The sequence below is a fragment of the Lissotriton vulgaris genome, unplaced genomic scaffold (genome assembly GCF_964263255.1).
Source record: "Lissotriton vulgaris unplaced genomic scaffold, aLisVul1.2 SCAFFOLD_472, whole genome shotgun sequence".
Classification (NCBI taxonomy): domain Eukaryota; kingdom Metazoa; phylum Chordata; class Amphibia; order Caudata; family Salamandridae; genus Lissotriton; species Lissotriton vulgaris.
Genome location: NW_028241918.1, coordinates 270,365 through 290,616, shown reverse-complemented (window position 1 = coordinate 290,616; position 20,252 = coordinate 270,365).

Genomic DNA, 20,252 nt, shown 5'->3' with positions numbered 1-20,252 from the left:
TCCAGTGAACCCTGCACAATGGGCTGTCTAGGGCCTACCTTAGGGGTAAGGTTTATTTTTTCAAAAGTAAGGTTTAACATGGCAAATGTTTATTTTGCTAGGTCGAATTGACAGATTAAAACTGCACACAGGCTGCAATGGCAGGCCTGAGACATGCTTTAAAAGACTACTTAAGTAGGTGGCACAATATGTGCTGCAGGCCCATTAGTAACATTTAATTTACAGCCCCTGGTTACATCTTATACCAGTTTACTAGGGACTTATAGGTAAATTAAATGTACCCATCAGGTAAAGGCCAATTCTCCCATGTTTAAGGAGTGAGCACAAGCAGTTTAGCACTGGTTAGGAGTCTTAAAGCTTACAAAAACAATTTCCGCAACAGGAAGTGACTAAGCAAAAGGTTTGGGTTAAGACCACCCTAAGGGCTGTCAGGTCTAAAAGTTGCTAACAGTCCCGTAAAGGGGTCAAGGACATGCTGGTAATTCAAACTCAATTTCACTCTTTAGACAAGCGCATGCAAGCACTCTACTAATATGTTCAAAAGTGTTTTCTTCAACAATCTTATACTGTTGCTTACTAAGTGAGAGTAGACCACACAGAACGTTAATAAAACAGCACAAATATATGTTGGTAGCAGTGGGAATAACATGAACAGTTCAAACGTAATTAGAATGTTCCTAGCAGCCTAACACCATAAACTACTTCTGTGTGCTACACAATGAGAGCATGGAGTAGCTACATTGCCCCTACAGAATCTCGGTGCTCAGTGCACTGCATACTTATTCACAGCAGAGCAGCTGTGATTATAAAACTACAGTCGGAAGAAAAATTACACATCAACTGTGCTCAGCTCCTCTCCGCTCTGTATCAGCTCTCAACGTAAGAATGGATGCTGCGGCAATCTAGTAGGACCTCTCCACATAACCTAATGAAAAGCCTCTCTCCTTCAGGGTTCAATTCATGGGGATTTATAGGGTTGACCACTGACTTTTACTTTAAATCAGAGGACTTTCCATTAATCCAAGACATAACTGGTATGAGCAAGTATGATGAACACATGTCAACTGGAACTACAGGTTTATTTTACACATAATAGTAGATTATTTTACACATCTACTGCAAGACCTTGAAACTTAGATTTCATGTTGCTTGTAGCAGACTTGTGCCACCTTATGAGTTAACAAAGTCATTGTTTGGATGAATTGACACTTTCATGAATTCTGCAAAAGATAATGATGTGCTGAATGTGGACCAAAGGCTAACTAAGTATGCTCAAAATGGGGTCCTGATTTGGGAGTTTACGACAGTAACTGACCAAGAACTCAGGGTTACCAGCATAGCCAACAAGGCAATGTTCTCCACCTCTAAATTTGCCCATAGATATCAGGGTGTACTGCATATATGTCATTCTAGAAATTGGGTTGCATTTTACTCTACTGTTATATCACCATGCAGTCAAAGTCCTATCCTTTTATAAATAAATAATACTGACTGATATTTTAACTTGTTGCAATTTAGTTTGTGTTAACTGTATCCGGGCCCAATTCAAGTCAAAAAGGATTATATTGAAGTTTACTAAAAACATTCTTATTTTGCAACCCAACATTACTCTCCAAGTGTAAGCCATGACAACTCAAGCTTGCTATCAACTGAGAGTAAAAGTCTAAAAATGAGGTTTGTGTTATCATATCTTCTCTCTTACCTTTTCTTTCTATGGCTCCTTCCTGATAAGGTAAACACTTCTGGAGTTGTTTATTAGAATACTGATTAAGTTACCTTCAAAGTTCTAAGAGTCAAGCATTTCTTACCTTGATACAGTAGCGGCTGCTACTGGTGAGGCGGGGGCAGGGGCGTAACACAGGTCCTCTGCATCCCACGTGGTGCTGGGGTCCCACCAGCTGAAGGGGGCCCCTCAGCACAGTATTCAGGTCTGAGCGATCCGGATAAAATCCGGAGCGGGTCCCCTCTGTGTACATTCAATCAATCAATCAATCAATCAAGGAATTTGTAGATTGCGCTACTCACCCGTAAGGGTCTCAAGGCGCTGGGGAGGGGGGGGGGGGGGGTCGCTACTGCTCGAACAGCCAGAGTTGTTTTCTGAAGGCGAGATGGTCCTGGGTCAGCCGGAGGTGGGTGGGGAGGGAGTTCCATGTCTTGGCTGCCAGATAGGAGAAGGATCTTCCTCCGGCAGTGGCTTTGCGAATTCGTGGTATGGTGGCGAGGGCGAGGCTGGCGGAGCGGAGCTGGCGGGTTGGTGTGTAGAGTGCGAGGCAGTTGTTGAGGTATCTGGGGCCCGCGTTGTGGAGAGCCTTGTGTGCGTGGGTGAGGAGTCGGAATGTGATTCTCTTGCTGACGGGGAGCCAGTGCAGATCTTTCAGATGGGCAGAGATGTGGCTGTGACGGGGATGTCCAGGATGAGTCTTGCCGAGGCGTTCTGTATGCGCTGTAGTCTTTTCTGGAGCTTGGCTGTGGTTCCGGCGTAGAGGGTGTTTCCGTAGTCCAGGCAGCTGGTGACGAGGGCTTGGGTGACCGTCTTCCTGGTTGCGGTGGGGATCCATCGGAAGATTTTTCGGAGCATGCGCAGGGTGTTGAAGCAGGATGCTGAGACGGCGTTGACTTGCTTGGTCATTGTGAGGGAGGAGTCCAGGATGAAGCCCAGGTTGCGTGCGTGGTCTGTGGGTTTGGGGGTGGTGCCCAGGGTGGGTGGCCACCAGGAGTCGTCCCAGGCAGAGGGGGATGGTCCCAGGATGAGGACTTCCGTCTTGTCTGAGTTAAGTTTCAGACGGCTGAGCTTCTTCCATTCCGCGACGTCTCTCATCCCTTCTTGGAGGCTGGCTCTGGCGGTGTCCGGGTCATTGGTGAGGGAGAGGATCAGCTGTGTGTCGTTGGCGTAGGAGATGATGTTGAGGTTGTTTTTGCCTGTGATGGCTGCGAGGGGGCTCATGTAAATGTTGAAGAGGGTGGGGCTGAGCAAGGAACCTTGTGGGACGCCGCAGATGACTTCGGTAGCCGCGGACCGGAACGGGGGGAGGCGGACTCTCTGGGTTTTTCCGGCGAGGAAAGAGATGATCCACTCCAGGGCCGCGCCTTGGATTCCGGTGTCGCTGAGGCGTTGTATCAGGGTGTGATGGCATACTGTGTTGAAGGCTGCTGAGAGGTCCAGGAGGATGAGGGCGGTGGTTTCCCCGTTGTCGAGCATTGACCTGATGTCGTCGGTAGCTGCGATGAGGGCGGTGTCTGTGCTGTGATTTGCTCGGAAACTGGACTGTGACGGGTCGAGGGATCCGTTTGTCTCGAAGAAGGCGGAGAGTTGTTTGTTGACCGTATTCTCAATGACTTTGGCAGGAAAAGGGAGGAGCGGAATGGGTCGGAAGTTCTTGAGGTCCGTGGGGTCCGCGGTGGGTTTTTTCAGGGGGGAGCTGATCTCGGCGTGTTTCCAGCTCTCCGGAAAGGTGGCGGATGTGAAGGAGCTGTTAATGACGTCCTGGAGCTGGTGTGCGATGATGGAGTCCGCTTTGTTGAAGATGTGGTGTGGGCATGGGTCAGTAGTGGAGCCGGAGTGGATGGTGCTCATTGTGCGGGCATGTCTTCGGTGGTGACCTGGGTCCAGGTGCGGAGGGTGGCGGTTGGGTGCGCTGGTTCGGTGGTTGTGTGCGTGGTCTGTGCTCCGAAGCTGTTGTGAATGTCGGCGATCTTTGCTGGGGGGGCCCTTAGATTTCCGTTACGCCACTGGGCAGGGCCGTAAAATGTAAAAAAAAACACTTACCTTTGACGGCCGGCAGGCCGACGCCTGTCCTCTTCTTCCTGACTCCGGCCCTATGCAGGATGCAGCAGGAAGCACCCGGCTCCCACCCTCCCAATAGCTAATCACAATGGTGCAATGCAGCATTGTGATTTGTCTGAGACCCGTGGATCGGTGTTCTGCCAGGGAATGGGGCCCTGGGCATGTTCTCTACGCAGGCTGCAATGGAGCCTACATGGAGAAGATGCAAAGTGCGCATAAATGTCATGTGCACTTAGGAGTGGGCAAATCACTCCTCCCCACCTCCTCTGTCATCAGAGCAGCCCCACCCCAAACAAAAAGCTGCAGCAGAAGGAAACATAAAATTAAATGAGAACTCATGTTATTATCATTTTATGTTTCCTTTGCTTCACTGCTGCGAAGCAGTGGGGCGACGCTCCCCCGCCTTAGCAGAGGAGCCGCCACTGCCTTGATAGCAGATAGGTTGCTTAAGTAAGCGCCCAGATTTTCGTCACATCAGTTTGAGTTTGCTTATTTACAACAGTGGTCAACAACCCAACCTGACTGATTGCTGGATTGTATTAATAATAGTTTTGGAGCACGCCTTTGGGTTGGCAAATGGAAATTTTAGAGAAGCTAGTGTTAAAGGACATCACTATAAATGCAGAAAATGAAAAGGAATCACCGGTCTGAGCTCATTATTTTGTAGGGTATCAGAAGAAATTCAAAAAAGAGAACGTTTTTCGGGAAGTACTTCACAGCTGTATTGGTGGTCGTGAGAAAGGGTCAGGCAAGGAGTTTCGGTTAGGCTGTGTGGACTCATTCCTAAGTAGATGTAAGTGTGTCCCACATTACCCGACATTGCAAGGCCAGGCAGCACGACACTGCTACACAGCGTGAACATTTCAAGAATTTGAGGGCATGTGCTAACGTGCTGATGGATAAATGCTGTGTGTTTGTGCGTTGCGTCTTGATCCCCATGAGTTACCGTATAGGAGCGTCCGCAGCCCTGAGGAGTTTAATGCAGATTAATTAAAAAATCTGCTGTGTTTGCCGGCAAGTGACAAATACTTTGTGCTCTTGTATATGCGTTGCTTGGGAGTGGCGCCATGCTCATCACAAGCTGCTATTTGGGGTGTATTTGACCCTGGGGAGTTCATCGACTGCAATTTCTAAGGCTTGCTGTGTCTACTTGTAATTAAAGAGACACATACTGTACTGTAAATTAAGCTTTGTGCAGAATAACTAATGGTGACGGGCACACCCTAGAGTTATTTGGATGGATTGTATCTTCTCAACTGTGGAACAACGACAGACACGCCATTTCTGTGCTTGTTCACTTCCTGGATAGAGAATATTTAAACATTAAGTTTGAGCAGTCACCCTGAGGAAAGTCAGGGATATGCCCATCTTTTATTTTGCTTATCTTTTTCATGGTAGTTCAGTCTTTGTAAGACACATTGCAGTCAACTTCTAACTTTAATGTGAAATTTTAACGTACTTTTGCATTTTCACTTTGGATAATTTTAAGTGCTCCTGGGAAACCTCCCCTAAGGTGACATTAGTGGAAAATGGTGTTTTTGCCATATGTAAAAGTTTGTGGAGTCAATTTAGATGCTGACAGAACATTTAGTCTTCTGCAACACAATTTGGGATCAGAAGGAAAAGAGATATTGGATAATTTACTTCCTTGAGTCAAGAGATTTAATTTAGTTTGAGGTTTGTGTGAATAAACTTGACAAACATTTTTTGTCACATGTAAGCACTATTCTTGAGCTTTGGGCATTGCAACAGGTGTGGAGCTTTCTGACACATGGATAGTTGCAAAATGTGTCCTGTGGTGAAAGCAATTTGCAACGTATGTGGTAGAATGGGTCACTTTATGAAGTGCTGCAAAACTGAAGGCCACTGGAGTCAAGCTATCCTGGCTGATGAGGGCTAAAAGCCCGAAACTGGTCCTAGGATGCTTGTTTCCAGTCCAGGGGTGCTACAAGGGACTTATATGAAACAGATTTCCGTTCATTTATGAGTTGTACATATGTAACGAACTCTCATGTATCCACAGGATAATCGTATTGTTTCAGCTATAACAAATATGTAGTTGGAAGGCAAAGAGAAGAACATATAGAGCATGAATCGTTTTAGTATTCAAAAAATTCTTTATACTGCAACAGAAGTAGGGAGACAGGTACAAATGAAATAAAGCAAGAAAGTCATGAACAGAGACTAATCTAATTTGCACTGCAGTTCATAACTGAAAACATCAACTCCAGTTAATTCAAAACACAACCAAAATTAATTAATAAAAAAAGGTTGCGAATTAGTGACACAACAACAGAACAGGAGATGATGGAGTGTCGACGTTTCGGTCTAGGTAGCAGTCGTCAGATAGACCATCATCAGGACGGTGTTTTTTATGCAGGAAAAACTCCCTTGAATCCACGAGTAGGTTTTAAGAGCTTGAATGCCAAAATGGCATATGGAAAAAGATGTCGCATATAAGCGTGGGAACGGCAATGGCGTGTAGCAAGAATGTCTGACACGAAGCTTCAACTTAAAAGTTAGATGAATACGCGTAAAGGCAGATTGTCCAATTTCACGTAACGATCAAACATCAAAGGTTCTTGAAACGGTGTTTGGAGCCGGCAAACGGATGCGTTGTCATCGGTGTGTTTGGTAAACCCTTTGATGTTTGATCGTTACGTGAAATTGGACAATCTGCCTTTACGCGTATTCATCTAACTTTTAAGTTGAAGCTTCGTGTCAGACATTCTTGCTACACGCCATTGCCGTTCCCATGCTTATATGCGACATCTTTTTCCATATGCCATTTTGACATTCAAGCTCTTAAAACCTACTCGTGGATTCAAGGGAGTTTTTCCTGCATAAAAAACACCGTCCTGATGATGGTCTATCTGACGACTGCTACCTAGACCGAAACGTCGACACTCCATCATCTCCTGTTCTGTTGTTGTGTCACTAATTCGCAACCTTTTTTTATTAATTAATTTTGGTTGTGTTTTGAATTAACTGGAGTTGATGTTTTCAGTTATGAACTGCAGTGCAAATTAGATTAGTCTCTGTTCATGACTTTCTTGCTTTATTTCATTTGTACCTGTCTCCCTACTTCTGTTGCAGTATAAAGAATTTTTTGAATACTAAAACGATTCATGCTCTATATGTTCTTCTCTTTGCCTTCCAACTACATATTTGTTATAGCTGAAACAATACGATTATCCTGTGGATACATGAGAGTTCGTTACATATGTACAACTCATAAATGAACGGAAATCTGTTTCATATAAGTCCCTTGTAGCACCCCTTGACCTTAAACGCTTTGTGCCCAAGCCTACAAGGGTTTATTGGGTTTCCCCTGCCTTTAACAGTGTTTCCAGTCCAGGGAGGACCTGACTTGGCAGTTCGGGCTGGACTGTTCCCATTGGGCACAGGGTCAAGACTGATTTGCATATGGCTGGGTCAAAAATGGAATGGCATGGTGAGTAAAAAATCGATGGATTTAGGCCCAGATCTCTGTACTGGTATGAATGTATGACATTGTTCTGCATTCTGTCCATCAATTGTTCTTTTTGCATTTGTCACACTGAGTAGGACGGGTATGCTCAGACGTGGGTCTTGTGCTCTCCATGCCACTGGAGTCCAGCTATCCTGGCTGATGAGGGCTGAAAGCACGAAACCGGTCCTAGGATGCTTGTTTCCAGTCCAGGGAGGACCTGGCCTGGCAGTTTGGGCTGGACTGTAACCATTGGGCACAGGGTCACGACTGATTTGCATATGGATGGGTCCAAACTGGAATGGCATGGTGAGCAAAAAGAAGATGGATTTAGGCCCAGATCTCTTTACTGGGGTGAATGTATGACATTGTTCTGCATTCTGTCCATCAATTGGTCTTTTTGATTTGTCACCCCGAGTGGGACTGGTATGCTCAGCAGTGAGTCCTGTGCTCTCCATGCCACTGGAGTCAAGCTATGCTGGCTGATGAGGGCTGAAAGCCCGAAACCGGTCCTAGGATGCTTGTTTCCAGTCCAGGGAGGACCTGGCCTGGCAGTTTGGGCTGGACTGTAACCATTGGGCACAGGGTCACGACTGATTTGCATATGGCTTAGTCCAAACTGGAATGGCATAGTGAGCAAATAAACAATGGATTTAGGCCCAGATCTCTGTGCTGGGGTGAATGTATGACATTGTTCTGCATTCTGTCCATCAATTGTTCTTTTTGCATTACTTACCCCAAGTGGCACGGGTATGCTCAGACGTGAGACCCGTGCTCTTCATGTCACTGGAGTCAAGCTATCCTGGCTGATGAGGGCTGAAGACCGAAACTGGTCATAGGATGCTTGTTTCCAGTCCAGGGAGGACCTAGCCTGGCAGTTCGGGCTGGACAGTTCCCATCGGGCACAAGGTCAAGACTGATTTGCAAATGGCTAGGTCCAAACTGGAATGGCATAGTGAGCAAATAAACAATGGATTTAGGCCCTGATCTCTGTACTGGGGTGAATGTATGACATTGTTCTGCATTCTGCCCATCAATTGTTCTTTTTGCTTTAGTTACCCCAAGTGGGACGTGTATGCTCAGACGTGAGACCCGTGTTCTCCATGTCACTGGAGTCAAGCTATCCTGGCTGATGAGAGCTGAAGACCGAAACTGGTCCTAGGATGCGTGTTTCCAGTCCAGTGAGGACCTGGCCTGGCAGTTCGGGCTGGACTGTTCCCATCGGGCACAGGGTCAAGAGTGATTTGCATATGGCTGGGTCCAAACTGGAATGGCATGGTGAGCAAAAAACGATGGATTTAGGCCCAGATCTCTTTACTGGGGTGAATGTAGGACATTGTTCTGCATTCTGTCCATCAATTGTTCTTTTTGATTTGTCACCCCGAGTGGGACTGGTATGCTCAGACGTGAGTCCTGTGCTCTCCATGCCACTGGAGTCAAGCTATGCTGGCTGATGAGGGCTGAAAGCCCGAAACCGGTCCTAGGATGCTTGTTTCCAGTCCAGGGAGTACCTGGCCTGGCAGTTCGGGCTGGACTGTTCCCATTGGGCGCAGGGTCAAGACTGATTTGCATATGGCTGGGTCCAAACTGGAATAGCATGGTGAGCAAAAAACAATGGATTTAGGCCCAGATCTCAGTACTGGGGTGAATGTATGACCTTGCTCTGCATTCTGTTCATCAATTATTCTTTTTGCATTTGTCACCCGGAGTGGGACGGGTATGCTCAGACGTGAGTCCCGTGCTCTCCATGCCACTGGACTCAAGCTATCCTGGCTGATGAGGGCAGTCCAGGGAGGACCTGACCTGGCAGTTCGGGCTGGACTGTTCCCATCGGGCACAGGGTCAAGACTGATTTGCATATGGCTGGGTCCAAACTGGAAGGGCATGGTGAGCAAAAAAACAATGGATTTAGGCCCAAATCTCTGTACTGGGGTGAATGTATGACATTGTTCTGCATTCTGTCCATCAATTGTTTTTGTTGCATTTGTCACCCGAGTGGGACGGGTATGCTCAGATATGAGTCCTGTGCTCTCCCTGCCACCGGAGTCAAGCTACCCTGGCTGATGAGGGCTGAAAGCTCGAAACCGGTCCTAGGATGCTTGTGTCTGGTCCAGGGAGGACCTGGCCTGGCAGTTCGGGCTGGACTGTTCCCATTGGGCACAAGGTCAAGACTGATTTGCAAATGGCTAGGTCCAAACTGGAATGGCATGGTGAGCAAATAAACAATGGATTTAGGCCCAGCTCTCTTTACTGGGGTGAATGTATGACATTGTTCTGCATTCTGTCCATCAATTGTGCTTTTTGCATTAGTTACCCCAAGTGGGACGGGTATGCTCAGACGTGAGACCTGTGCTCTCCATGTCACTGGAGTCAAGCTATCCTGGCTGATGAGGGCTGAAGACCCAAACTGGTCCTAGGATGCTTGTTTCCAGTCCAGGGAGGACCTGGCCTGGCAGTTCGAGCTGGACTGTTCCCATCGGGCACAGGGTCAAGACTGATTTGCATATGGCTGGGTCCAAACTGTAATGGCATGGTGAGCAAAAAAACGCTGGATTAAGGCCCAGATCTCTGTACTGGGGTGAATGTATCGGGGTGAAAATTGCAAAAAAACACAGTTGATGGACAGAATGTAGAACAATGTCATACATTCACCCCAGTACAAGGATCTGGGCCTAAATCCATCGTTTTTTTGCACTCCGCACCACCCTGGGTTAGACACTGGCTATATGCAAATCAGCTCTGACCCTGTGCCTCATGGGAACAGTACAGTCCGAACTACCAAGCCATGTCTTTCCCAGACCGGAATCAAGCATTCAAGGACCGGTTTCTGGCTATCGCCTTCATCAGCCTGGATAGCTTGACTCCAGTGGTGTGGAGAGCCTGGGACTCACGTCTGAGTATACCCAGCACACTCGGGGTGAAAATTGCAAAAAACACAGTTGATGGACAGAATGTAGAACAATGTCATACATTCACCCCAGTACAAGAATCTGGGCCTAAATCCATCGTTTTTTTGCACTCCACACCACCCTGGGCTAGACACTGGCTATTTGCAAATCAGCTCTGACCCTGTGCCTCATGGGAACAGCCCAGTCCGAACTACCAAGCCATGTCTTTTCCAGACCGGAATCAAGCATCCAAGGACCGGGGTGAATGTATGACATTGTTCTGCATTCTGTCCATCAATTGTTCTTGTTGCATTTGTCACCCAGAGTGGGCCGGGTATATTTAGATGTGAGTCCTGTGCTCTCCCTGCCACTGGAGTCAAGCTACCCTGGCTGATGAGGGCTGAAAGCTCGAAACCGGTCCTAGGATACTTGTTTCCAGTCCAGGGAGGACCTGGCCTGGAAGTTCGGGCTGGATTGTTCCCATTGGGCACTGGGTCAAGACTGATTTGCAAATGGCTAGGTCCAACCTGGAATGGCATGGTGAGCAAAAAACAATGGATTTAGGCCCAGATCTCTGTACTGGGGTGAATCTATGACATTGTTCTGCTTTCTGTCCATCAATTGTTCTTTTTGCAAAATTGAAGGTAGAGATAGGAAACAAAGTGGTGTACATGAAGCATGTGTAGAAATGGTTTTACATTGGGGTCAGAGTGCATAAAGCAATCCTGTGACAAAGATATTGATTGCTGATGAAATGATGTTTGACTCATGTTCAAGATTCACCATATTACCAGGCTCACTGTACATGCCACTTTTTAAAAAGAAGCACAGATTGCGTAATATGGATATCAATCAGGATTATTACAGCACAGCTAATCACCTGTGAGGGAATCCAGGTGCCGCAAACCCTGAGCGAGAGGGTGGGAGGTCAGTTGACAAGCTGGGTCTTGAATCCTTTCCTGAATTCCAGCATCGAGAATGAGGTTTGGAGAATGAGGGGGAGATCTTTCCACGACTTGGCAGCGTGGTAGGAGAAGGAGCGCCCTCCACTGTTGCTTCAGCAAATGCGGGGTGTGTGAGCGAGGAAGAGGAAGGTGGTCTGCAGGTGTCTGGTGGTCTGCAGGTGTCTGGTGGGTTGCAGGTGTCTGGTGGGTTGCAGGTGTCTGGTTGGTTGGTTCAGGCGGTGGTTTATGTATACTGGTCCTTGGTTGTGTAGGGCTTTGTAGGTGTGGATCAGCATCTTGAGTTGACATCTCGTCTGATTGGGCAACCAATGGAGTTTCCCGAGAAGGGGAATGTGGGTCCATCCGAGGAGGTCGAGGATGAACCAGGCAGCTGAATTCTGTATGGTCTACAATCTTTCCAGGAGGTGTGCAGTGATTCCTATGTAGAGTGCGTTGCTGTAGTCCTGCCAGCAGGTGATTAGCGCTTGAGTGATGGTTCATCTTGTTTTGACAGGGAGCCATTTGAAGATCTTATGTCGCATGTGAAGGGTGAGCAAGCAGGCGAAGGAGACTGCGTTGATCCGGTTTTTCATGGTGAGCTTGTTGTCCAGGCTGATGCCAAAGTTACAGGCATGGTCTGTGTGATGGAGTGTCTTGATGAGGATGTGATGGGATATGGTGTCGAATGCAGCTGAGAGGTCAAGGAGGATCAGGAGGGTTCTGATGTCATCTGTGGCAGTGATCAGGGCGGTGTCTGTTCTGTAGTTGGTACAGAATCCGGATTGGGAAGTGTCCTGAAGACTGTAGTTCTCCAGGTGTTCCATGAGTTGCCAGTTGATAGTACTTTAGTAGGACAGGGGAGCAGAGAGATGAGATGGTAATTCTTGAGATCGCTAGGGTTGGCGGATGGTTTCTTGCGAAGGGGGAAGAATTCTGCGTGTTTCCATTCTGCGGGGAAAGTAGGTGTGGTGATGGATGCGTTGAAGATGGCGATGAGCTTGCTGCTGATTATCTTGCTCCTGAAGTTGAAGATGTGGTGGGGATAAGGGTCCACAGGCGCTCCAGAGTGGATGGAGTTCATGACGGCGGTGGTGTTTTGAATAGTGAAATGGTCCCAGGTGATGAGCAGGTGAGCTGGGTTTGCATTGTGGGAGCAAGGAGGTTGAGGGTGTTGGTTGCGGTGGGTTGGGGTATAAAGGTTCTGTAGATGGTGGAGATCTCGTTGTGGAAGAAGTTCACCAGGGTGTTGCAGAGTTCCTAGAAAGGGAGTGATGATGTATTCGGTGGCTGAGGCTTTGGAGAACTCTCTGATGATTTTGAAGAGTTCTTTGCTGAGGTTGGAGCTGGCTTTGATGTGGTTTATCGAGGGCGCTCCTTTTTGTCTTTTTCAGGAGTTGGTGGTATTGGTTGAGGAATGTCTTGAAATTAGCTTGGTCTGTTTGCTCCTTGCTGATGCACCATCTACTTTGAAGATGCTTGCAGTTGCAGTTGTTGTTCTCAGTTCTACAGTTTACCAGCAGGCTAGTTTGGATGGTTTGTCAACTTTAGTGGATTTGATGGGGATGACTCCGTTGGCGCAGTCGGTGATCCAGGTGGAGAGGTTCTTGAGTGTTTGTCCTAGGTTGGTTGAGGTGTGAGGGTGGGAGGTATTGAGGGTGTCAGCCTACTGGCTTTCAGATTCTTTGTTCCAGCTGTGGTGATGGGTGCTGGGTGGATTGCTGGCAGACCCGGGGGATCCTGTGATGGTGAAGTGGACGATGGCATGGTCTATCCTGGTGAGTTCGGTGACATGGCTGTACTTGACTTTGTCGCTGATGGTGAAGATGGGGTCAAGTGTGTGCCCTGCGATGTGTGTGGGGTTGGTGACTAGCTGGGTGAGGCCGATGCTGTTCATGATTTTGAGGAGGGTTGCGGTGTTGGTTTTGTTAAGGTTGTTAAGGTGAAAGTTGAGGTCTCTGAGAAAGGTGTAGTGTTTGGAGTCAGTAGTGAGCTGGGTGATGAATTTGAGGATGGCGTTACAGAAGCTGGGTCTCGGTCCTGGAGGTCTGTAAGCGAGGGTGCCTCTGATGGTGGTGTTTCTGTTATTTTGGGGTTGTAAGTTGAGGAGTTCCTTGATCAGGGTGGCGTCGTGCACAGAGGTGTTGCAGAGGGTGGTTTCTTTGTGGATGATGGCAATTCCACCTCTGTGTTTGTTGATGCGGTCTCCATGTGCAATCTTGTCACTTTCTGGTGCTGCTCAGGTGATGTCGGTCACGGATGCAGGGGTTGAGCCAGGTCTCGATGATAAAGATGACGTTGGGGTGAGGAAGTGATGGTATCCCAGATCTCTGTGGCAGGGGCGTAACAAAACTTGCGGAGGCTGCCTGCAAAGTACTTAGAGGGGCCCCCTTCTGGACTTACTCAGGAGTTATCAGGCTAGTTACTGTGCTGAGGGGGCCCCCTGTAACTCAGGCCCCCTACATTGAGGGGGTTGCGGAAGCCTTTGTTACGTCACTGCGCTGTGATGTGCTCTCAGAGTGATTGAGCATTGGACAGGAAGGAGTGGAGTAGATTTGTTAAAGACATGGTGGTGGTGGCAGAGCGTGCGGGTGCTTCTGTGTTGCAGGAGAAGAGGTAGTGCCAGCAGGTAAATGGTCCTACTGTAGATTGAAGCGAGGTGCGGTAGCAGCTGTTTTTGTGGAGTCCAGTGCTCGGAGGTCTGTGGAAGGTTTATCTTTGGGTGGTGGGAGAACCAGGCTTCCTGGTGCAGGGTGCGGCCTAGGTGTGGACAGGCACAGATGAGCTTGCATTTGGTGCGCCTTAAGTGTGCCGGTGGCACACCCACTGCGCCTGTCAACTGCGCAGCCACAGTGCGGCCTCCATTAAGTAGGATGGGAGACAGGAGAAGCGCTTAGGTGGTGGGCGGGATGGCAGGAGCTGGGAGGGAAACAGCGGGAAGAAAATAAAATATTGCAGTGACTGGTGCAAAAAAAGCCAAACAGATACAATGTTAAAATGATGCTGAAAGTGAGTTATGGATTAGACAATAAAAATTACAAGTAAAAGTAAAAATCACTAACAGTATAGTACACTAAAATAACTGAAACAGATTAAGTACGTTGCTCACAGGGGGGTAAGGTTTACAATTACAAATTAGTTAAACAGTGAAAAGAATCGAAATCACATGTATTCAGGGCAGGGTGAGGACAGCAGTTTGTGTGGCAGCCAGGGAACTGGTCAGAGGAGCTCCTGGATGTTAGACCGCAAATGAGTTCAACCGGGAAAAAAATTCCAGCAAAAAATCATCTTGAATATAAGAGAGACAGCATAATTGGATGGCCTCATTAGGGAGAGCTGATCTTTCTAGATCCCAGGTCTCACTTGAGATGACTCATATTCAAGACTCACCATAATCCCAGACTCCCCGTACATGCAACCTTTTGAGGCGAGCCATAGAATAAGCAAAATGGACATAAAACCAGGATTGAGCTCAATGAGATCAATTGAGCTCAAGATGAATTTAAGACCTGGATTCAACGGGGAAACAATTCCATTGAAAAATCATGTTAAATATAAGAGTGACTGTATAATGAGATGGCTTCACCAAGGAAGAGTTGGTATTTCTAGGTCCCAGTGCCTCACATCATGTTCACGTGCATGTGAAAAGTGATGGTTGTGGAGAATTTGAGAAACATTTTCCTAAAGGGTTCAGTGAGAAACTTACATGTCTCACATGGTGTATTGATGAAGTGAACTTGAGAGTGGAGTCAAACTAATGTAATTGAGAGGGAGGAGACTACCTCTAGGAGTGCATGAGCAAGTTCATAAAGTATTGGGAGAGGTTACTTGAGGCAGCGTGATAGTTCCTGTAGAGGCTACAGAATGGCTTGGCCTCATGGTAGCAGCTATAAAGGCTAGAGAAGGCTAATGCTGAAATATGTCTCTGAGTGGAGTTGAAGGGTCTTAAAAAGGATGTAGCTGCTGATAAATGTCCCTTACCAAACAGCTTGGAGTTTATGGTAGTAATTACAGGTGCCAAAATGTTTACTGTTCTAGTTTTAGCATCACTGTATAATAAGGTCAAATAACATGAGCAAAGTCAGTATCTGAAAGCATCCATCAACCCATTTTGGGCTTTCAGGTTCGTAAAGAAGCCTTTTGGTCTAGTTTCCGTGGCCTCTTTGTTTCACAGAGCTATACTCATGATGCTTGGTGACCTTCTAGGAGTTAAATGGACCAAGATGATGTTTTGAGCTATGGTACCACTTGGTTAGAGCAAAATGCTGGAATTAAAGCCGTACTTAGAAAATGTAAGTACAGTGAAGTTATGTTGAAATGTAATAAGTGCCTATTTATTCAAAATGGAGATACATTATTTAGGCCACACTATTTCAGTTGAGGTTGTAGGAACCGGGGATGACTTGATTGACACAATAAAGGAAATGTCAGCTCCTACAAATTAGATAGTATTGATGTCCTTTACGGGCATACTTTAATTTATAGCAGATTCTGGAATTGTCAGAGAAAACTGCTTGTTACAATTTGTGTGGGATTTGAGGCATGCCCGTAACCTTCAGGGTTTCATCCCTGGTAGGAAGCTTATGGTTGTCACAGATGCCAGCTCAAAAAGTCCAGGAGCTGTCCTACTACCGGCTGATGACTTGAAGTAAGTTACTTTTGCTTTTGCCTCAAGAGTGTTACATGGGTCAAAGGTCAATTACTCGGCCATTGAATAAGAGACTTTTGCAATTAAATGGATATTGGATAGATACCATTTTTTTGTGGGGAGTAATATTTGTGGTAAGGAAAGACCATAAGCCTCTCAAAGACATTTTTCTGAAAAAAGAATGGATACAGTCTCAAGCAGAATTAGAAGATGGGTTTGACGTTTAGCAATGTGGAGTGCATTCCCAGAAAATAACAATTTTGCAGCTGATTGTCCTGTCTTGTTTTAAAAGAGGGTGATCAAAGTCCAGTAGAGGAATACTGGCCTCAAGTGAATGTCTGTATAGTGACTGAAGGGGTTGTCACAAAAGAAACCAGGATGCAATAATTAGTGTAGAAATAGATACTAAACTGTTAAGTTATGGTTGGCCTAGGAGCTGTTTTTTGAAGGGGGTCGGTAAGCTGTTCTGGTCAATCAATGATGAGCTTACATTCAAGAATGAGTTACTATTCAGAAGCACAAAGTTGATTCCACCAGAAACATAGAGATCAAATCTTATTAACGTAGCTCATGAAGGGCATATTGGAGTTAATAATACCAAAGAGAGGCTACATTTGGATTTTTTGGTGGTCATGTATGGACCTAGAGGTGGAAAGAGTCATTAGGGATTGTGGAAGTTGTGGTTTGAGTGACACAAATGTGATAACTAGTGTTTCTCCTATGTCTAATCCTAAGCCACTTAGCCAGTCATTGGATGAAATAGCCTTAAACCTTGTGGGTCCATTGAGAGGAGAAAAAGTGGAACCTTGTTTGTTGGTCCTTGTGGACTTATTTTCTTGTTGGCCTGAAATTGCTTGGGTAAGTGAGATTTCTTCAAACAGGGTGATTAAGTTACTCAAAGACCTTTTTGTCCAAAAGAGTCTGCCCAAATGCATTTTGACTAATATTGGGACTAAATTGTCCTCAAAAGAATTGGAAGCATTTCTAACAGAATATTGTATCGAACACAAAACAAAATCATTCTGTCATCCCCAGACCAATGGGTTGGTGGAGAGATTTAATAGAACGGTCAAGGAAGATATTCATTTGGTTAGAGTGAATGTATGTGGGTGGAAGGAGAAAATTGAAGGTTTACAACTAAGGGCCACATTTACAAAGTCTAGAAATGTTGTTTGCCAGTTACCAAAAAAATAGCGATTTGCAAATATAGAATCACAATTAGGGGAGTACATAGGCATGCGAGTCGCAAATCTAGGAATCACATTTTGCAATTTTCAATTTTGCAAACACATTCGCAAATTGCGACTTCAATTTCAAATCTGAGAAACAAACTTCCTGTAACAAGGACCACACCCAAAGTCCAAACACCTTGCACAGGGAGTGCTAATTAGTGCCTTCTAGAGAAGGATAGAGAGAGAGAGTCAAGGCTTGATAGACTGCTCTAACTGCTGAAAACAGTGAGCCACTGGAAAACAACACCCCTGCTCCAAACTACATGGAAAGCCAGGAAGGAGAGAAGGAGACAGGGGGCAAGAAGAGGAAATATACATTTAGTGGGAAGAAGATAGAAATCCTCATGGAAGAAGGCTGCCTCCACCACGACTTGTTGTTTGGAAGGGCTTCCATGACACTCCCTGAGGCCCAAAAAATGAAAATCCGGTCTGACATGCAGGTAAAAATAAATGCTGCGTGGCATCACACAGCTCTCTGTGGAGGAAATACGCCAGAGGGGTGTGACCTCCAATCGAGGACCAAGGAGAAGGTTGCCAAACACAGGGTGAACCCGCCACAGTACCCCCAACCACAGCTATAGAGACGATGTTGGAAAGCCCCATTGAGAGCGGGGTAATTGCTGTGGCGGCAGGTTAACTTTAAAAGTACAAGGGCATTTTGTTTATTATGCGGCAAGAAAAGGCAAGTGATGGGGCATAATATAGCACATTCTGTAGCTGTACTGCTTCACTCTTTTCTCATTCTGACACACATTCGTGCTTTCAGAGCAACTTTCACCTCCTTAGTAACAGTTTAACACCCAAATTAAGCAATTAGCATCTAAAAGATAAACATTTGTTAGGCGCGGTCAAACAATTGGTGGCAGTGCTCACTCTAATGTAGCGTACTAACCAATAAAGGTACTTTTGGGGTGTGTTGGAGGTATATCCGGAGTGCTGCCTTCATGTACACCGTTGTGAACACATGGATACTGACTGACCTGTGTGCCAGATCTTTGTCGGTAAACCAGAATTATCCTGGTCATAAAGGAGCAAAGCTGGAGGGCAGTATAGAAAGAAAATGGAAGAAGAGAGATGGGAGATGGGAGTCAGCTGGGAGGATGGTGGGAATCAATGAGCAGAAAGTATGAAAGCGAGGCTGGCAAGGAGAATGTATGTAGCGCAGAGAAGTAAGCAGGAGACTATATCAAAGCCTATTCCAACGAAAGGATCTTCCCTGCGGTGTTTTGTAGAGTGCACACTGTAAATGTGGCAACCATGGAAGGCAGATGACACACACCAGGCCTCTAAGGCAGCTTGACAAATGAGGAAAGGCGCACTTGTGCTCACAGTTTTCAGCTTGATCACAGTGTTTCTCACAGAGGTTTCTCTCTGACCGAGCTGAAGCTGGTTGAAGGAAGATAGGAAATATGAACCCAGCACAGGAAGCAGGAAGCAGTACTTGAAATCCCACCTCCTATTGTCATAGGTTGACAATATCAAGGGTCAGCCAGTCAGAGGAGGAGGCGGGATCTTCTGAGCTACCCGGGGAGCTGGATTCGACCGAAGCCCTGGAAAAACAGCTGCTTTAGGTAGCGCCTGCTTGCCCTCACCACTACCTCACAGACACACACTGCACATGCGTGATTTGGGCGATATTGAAGTCATCCACCTCACATGTGCAGCATGTGTTTGTACACAACGGTGCTGCACTGCTACCAGACATTATAAGTGCCACATCCTCAGACCAGTCTTTCAATCAACCCCTTGTCCTTCCTCTGAGATGGGTGGTGCTCCGCCCCATATGCCCTCATGCAGGAACCGTGCCTGGGTAGTTGCTGGATTCAGACACTAGACACCTCAACTCCTGCACCCAACTCAAGTAAGTGCCTCATGTAAATTGTACTGTTAATGCAAATGGCCCATGCACTGAGACATGTTAAAGTAACACTGCAGTCATGCCAACCCTGATTGAACTCACTGACTCCATAAAAATCTTGCAGGACCAAGGAACGAACGCTGTTCTGATTTTATTAGATCTCACAGCGGCGTTCGACACCATCTCCCATCCAATATTGATAGGGAGACTTAGAGATATTGGAATCTCGGGGATAGTATTGACGTGGATCATCTAATTTTTGACGGAGAGATCACAAACAATTGCATTGGGTCCTTTCCTTTCTAAGGAAAAAAAGGTATTGTCCGGAGTTCCTCAGGGCTCCATTCTGAGCCCACTCCTGTTCAATATTTACATGGTTCCTCTCATCTCCCTCATTGAATCATACGGCATACTTGTGACATCGTATGTCAATGATACTCAGCTCATTGTACCTCTTGAGAAGAACTCCACCAATGCTGAACAAAACCTCAAGAACTGTTTGAAGGATGTGTTTCTCTGGATGGATAAAAACCATCTTAAATGCAATGTAAATAAAACAGAAATTCTTCCTATGGGAAAGTCCCAGCATTTCTGTCCCAGCAAATGGTGGCCGGAAGACTCTCCTGCTCCCCCACAAACTGTGGTATCAGCAAGAAATCTAGGTGTCTTATTTGACACCGAGCTTTCATTTGACCAACATGTGAGGAATGTGGTAGGAAGTTGCTTCCGTATTATTAAATCTTTAAAGAAATGTTTTGACTTCCTGCCCATTGACTCACGGAAAGCTGTCGCTGTGGCCTTAATCCTCGCACGTTTGGATTATTGCAATGGTTTGATGGCAGGTGTTAAAAAAATCACACTAAAAAAACTTCAGAGCGTACAACACGCAGCTGCCAGACTTGTTCTTAAACTGCCAAGGAAATCCTCAGCGTCAGCCGCCTTAAAAACTCTACACTGGCTGCCTCTTCATAAGAGGATCTTATTTAAAATCTTGATTGTCGCCTTTCGAGCATTCAATGGCGCCGGCCCGAAGTATCTCATTAGGCGCTTCCCCCATTACAACCTCTCCAGGACACTACGATCTGCAGGAAATCTAATTAAATTGGCCAAATTTAAATATAAAACCAAGGGGGGTAAGACCTTAACCTTCCTGTCATCCAAAGCCTGGAATGCAATGCCCAAATACCTTAGACTGCTGACTCAGGAAAACCAGTTTAGGAAGCACCTGAAAACCTGGATCTTCAATCTTCTAGACGACTACGTAATGACAACTATTTAACTTTGTACTTGTAATTGTATGCACATTGTCTTATTAGCGCCAGGATGCTCCTTGCGGAGCGATAGTTGCGCTCTACAAATAACCAATACAAATACAAATACATCATGTGACATGTAGTAAAAGACACATAGTGATGGTAATCAAAGTATATTG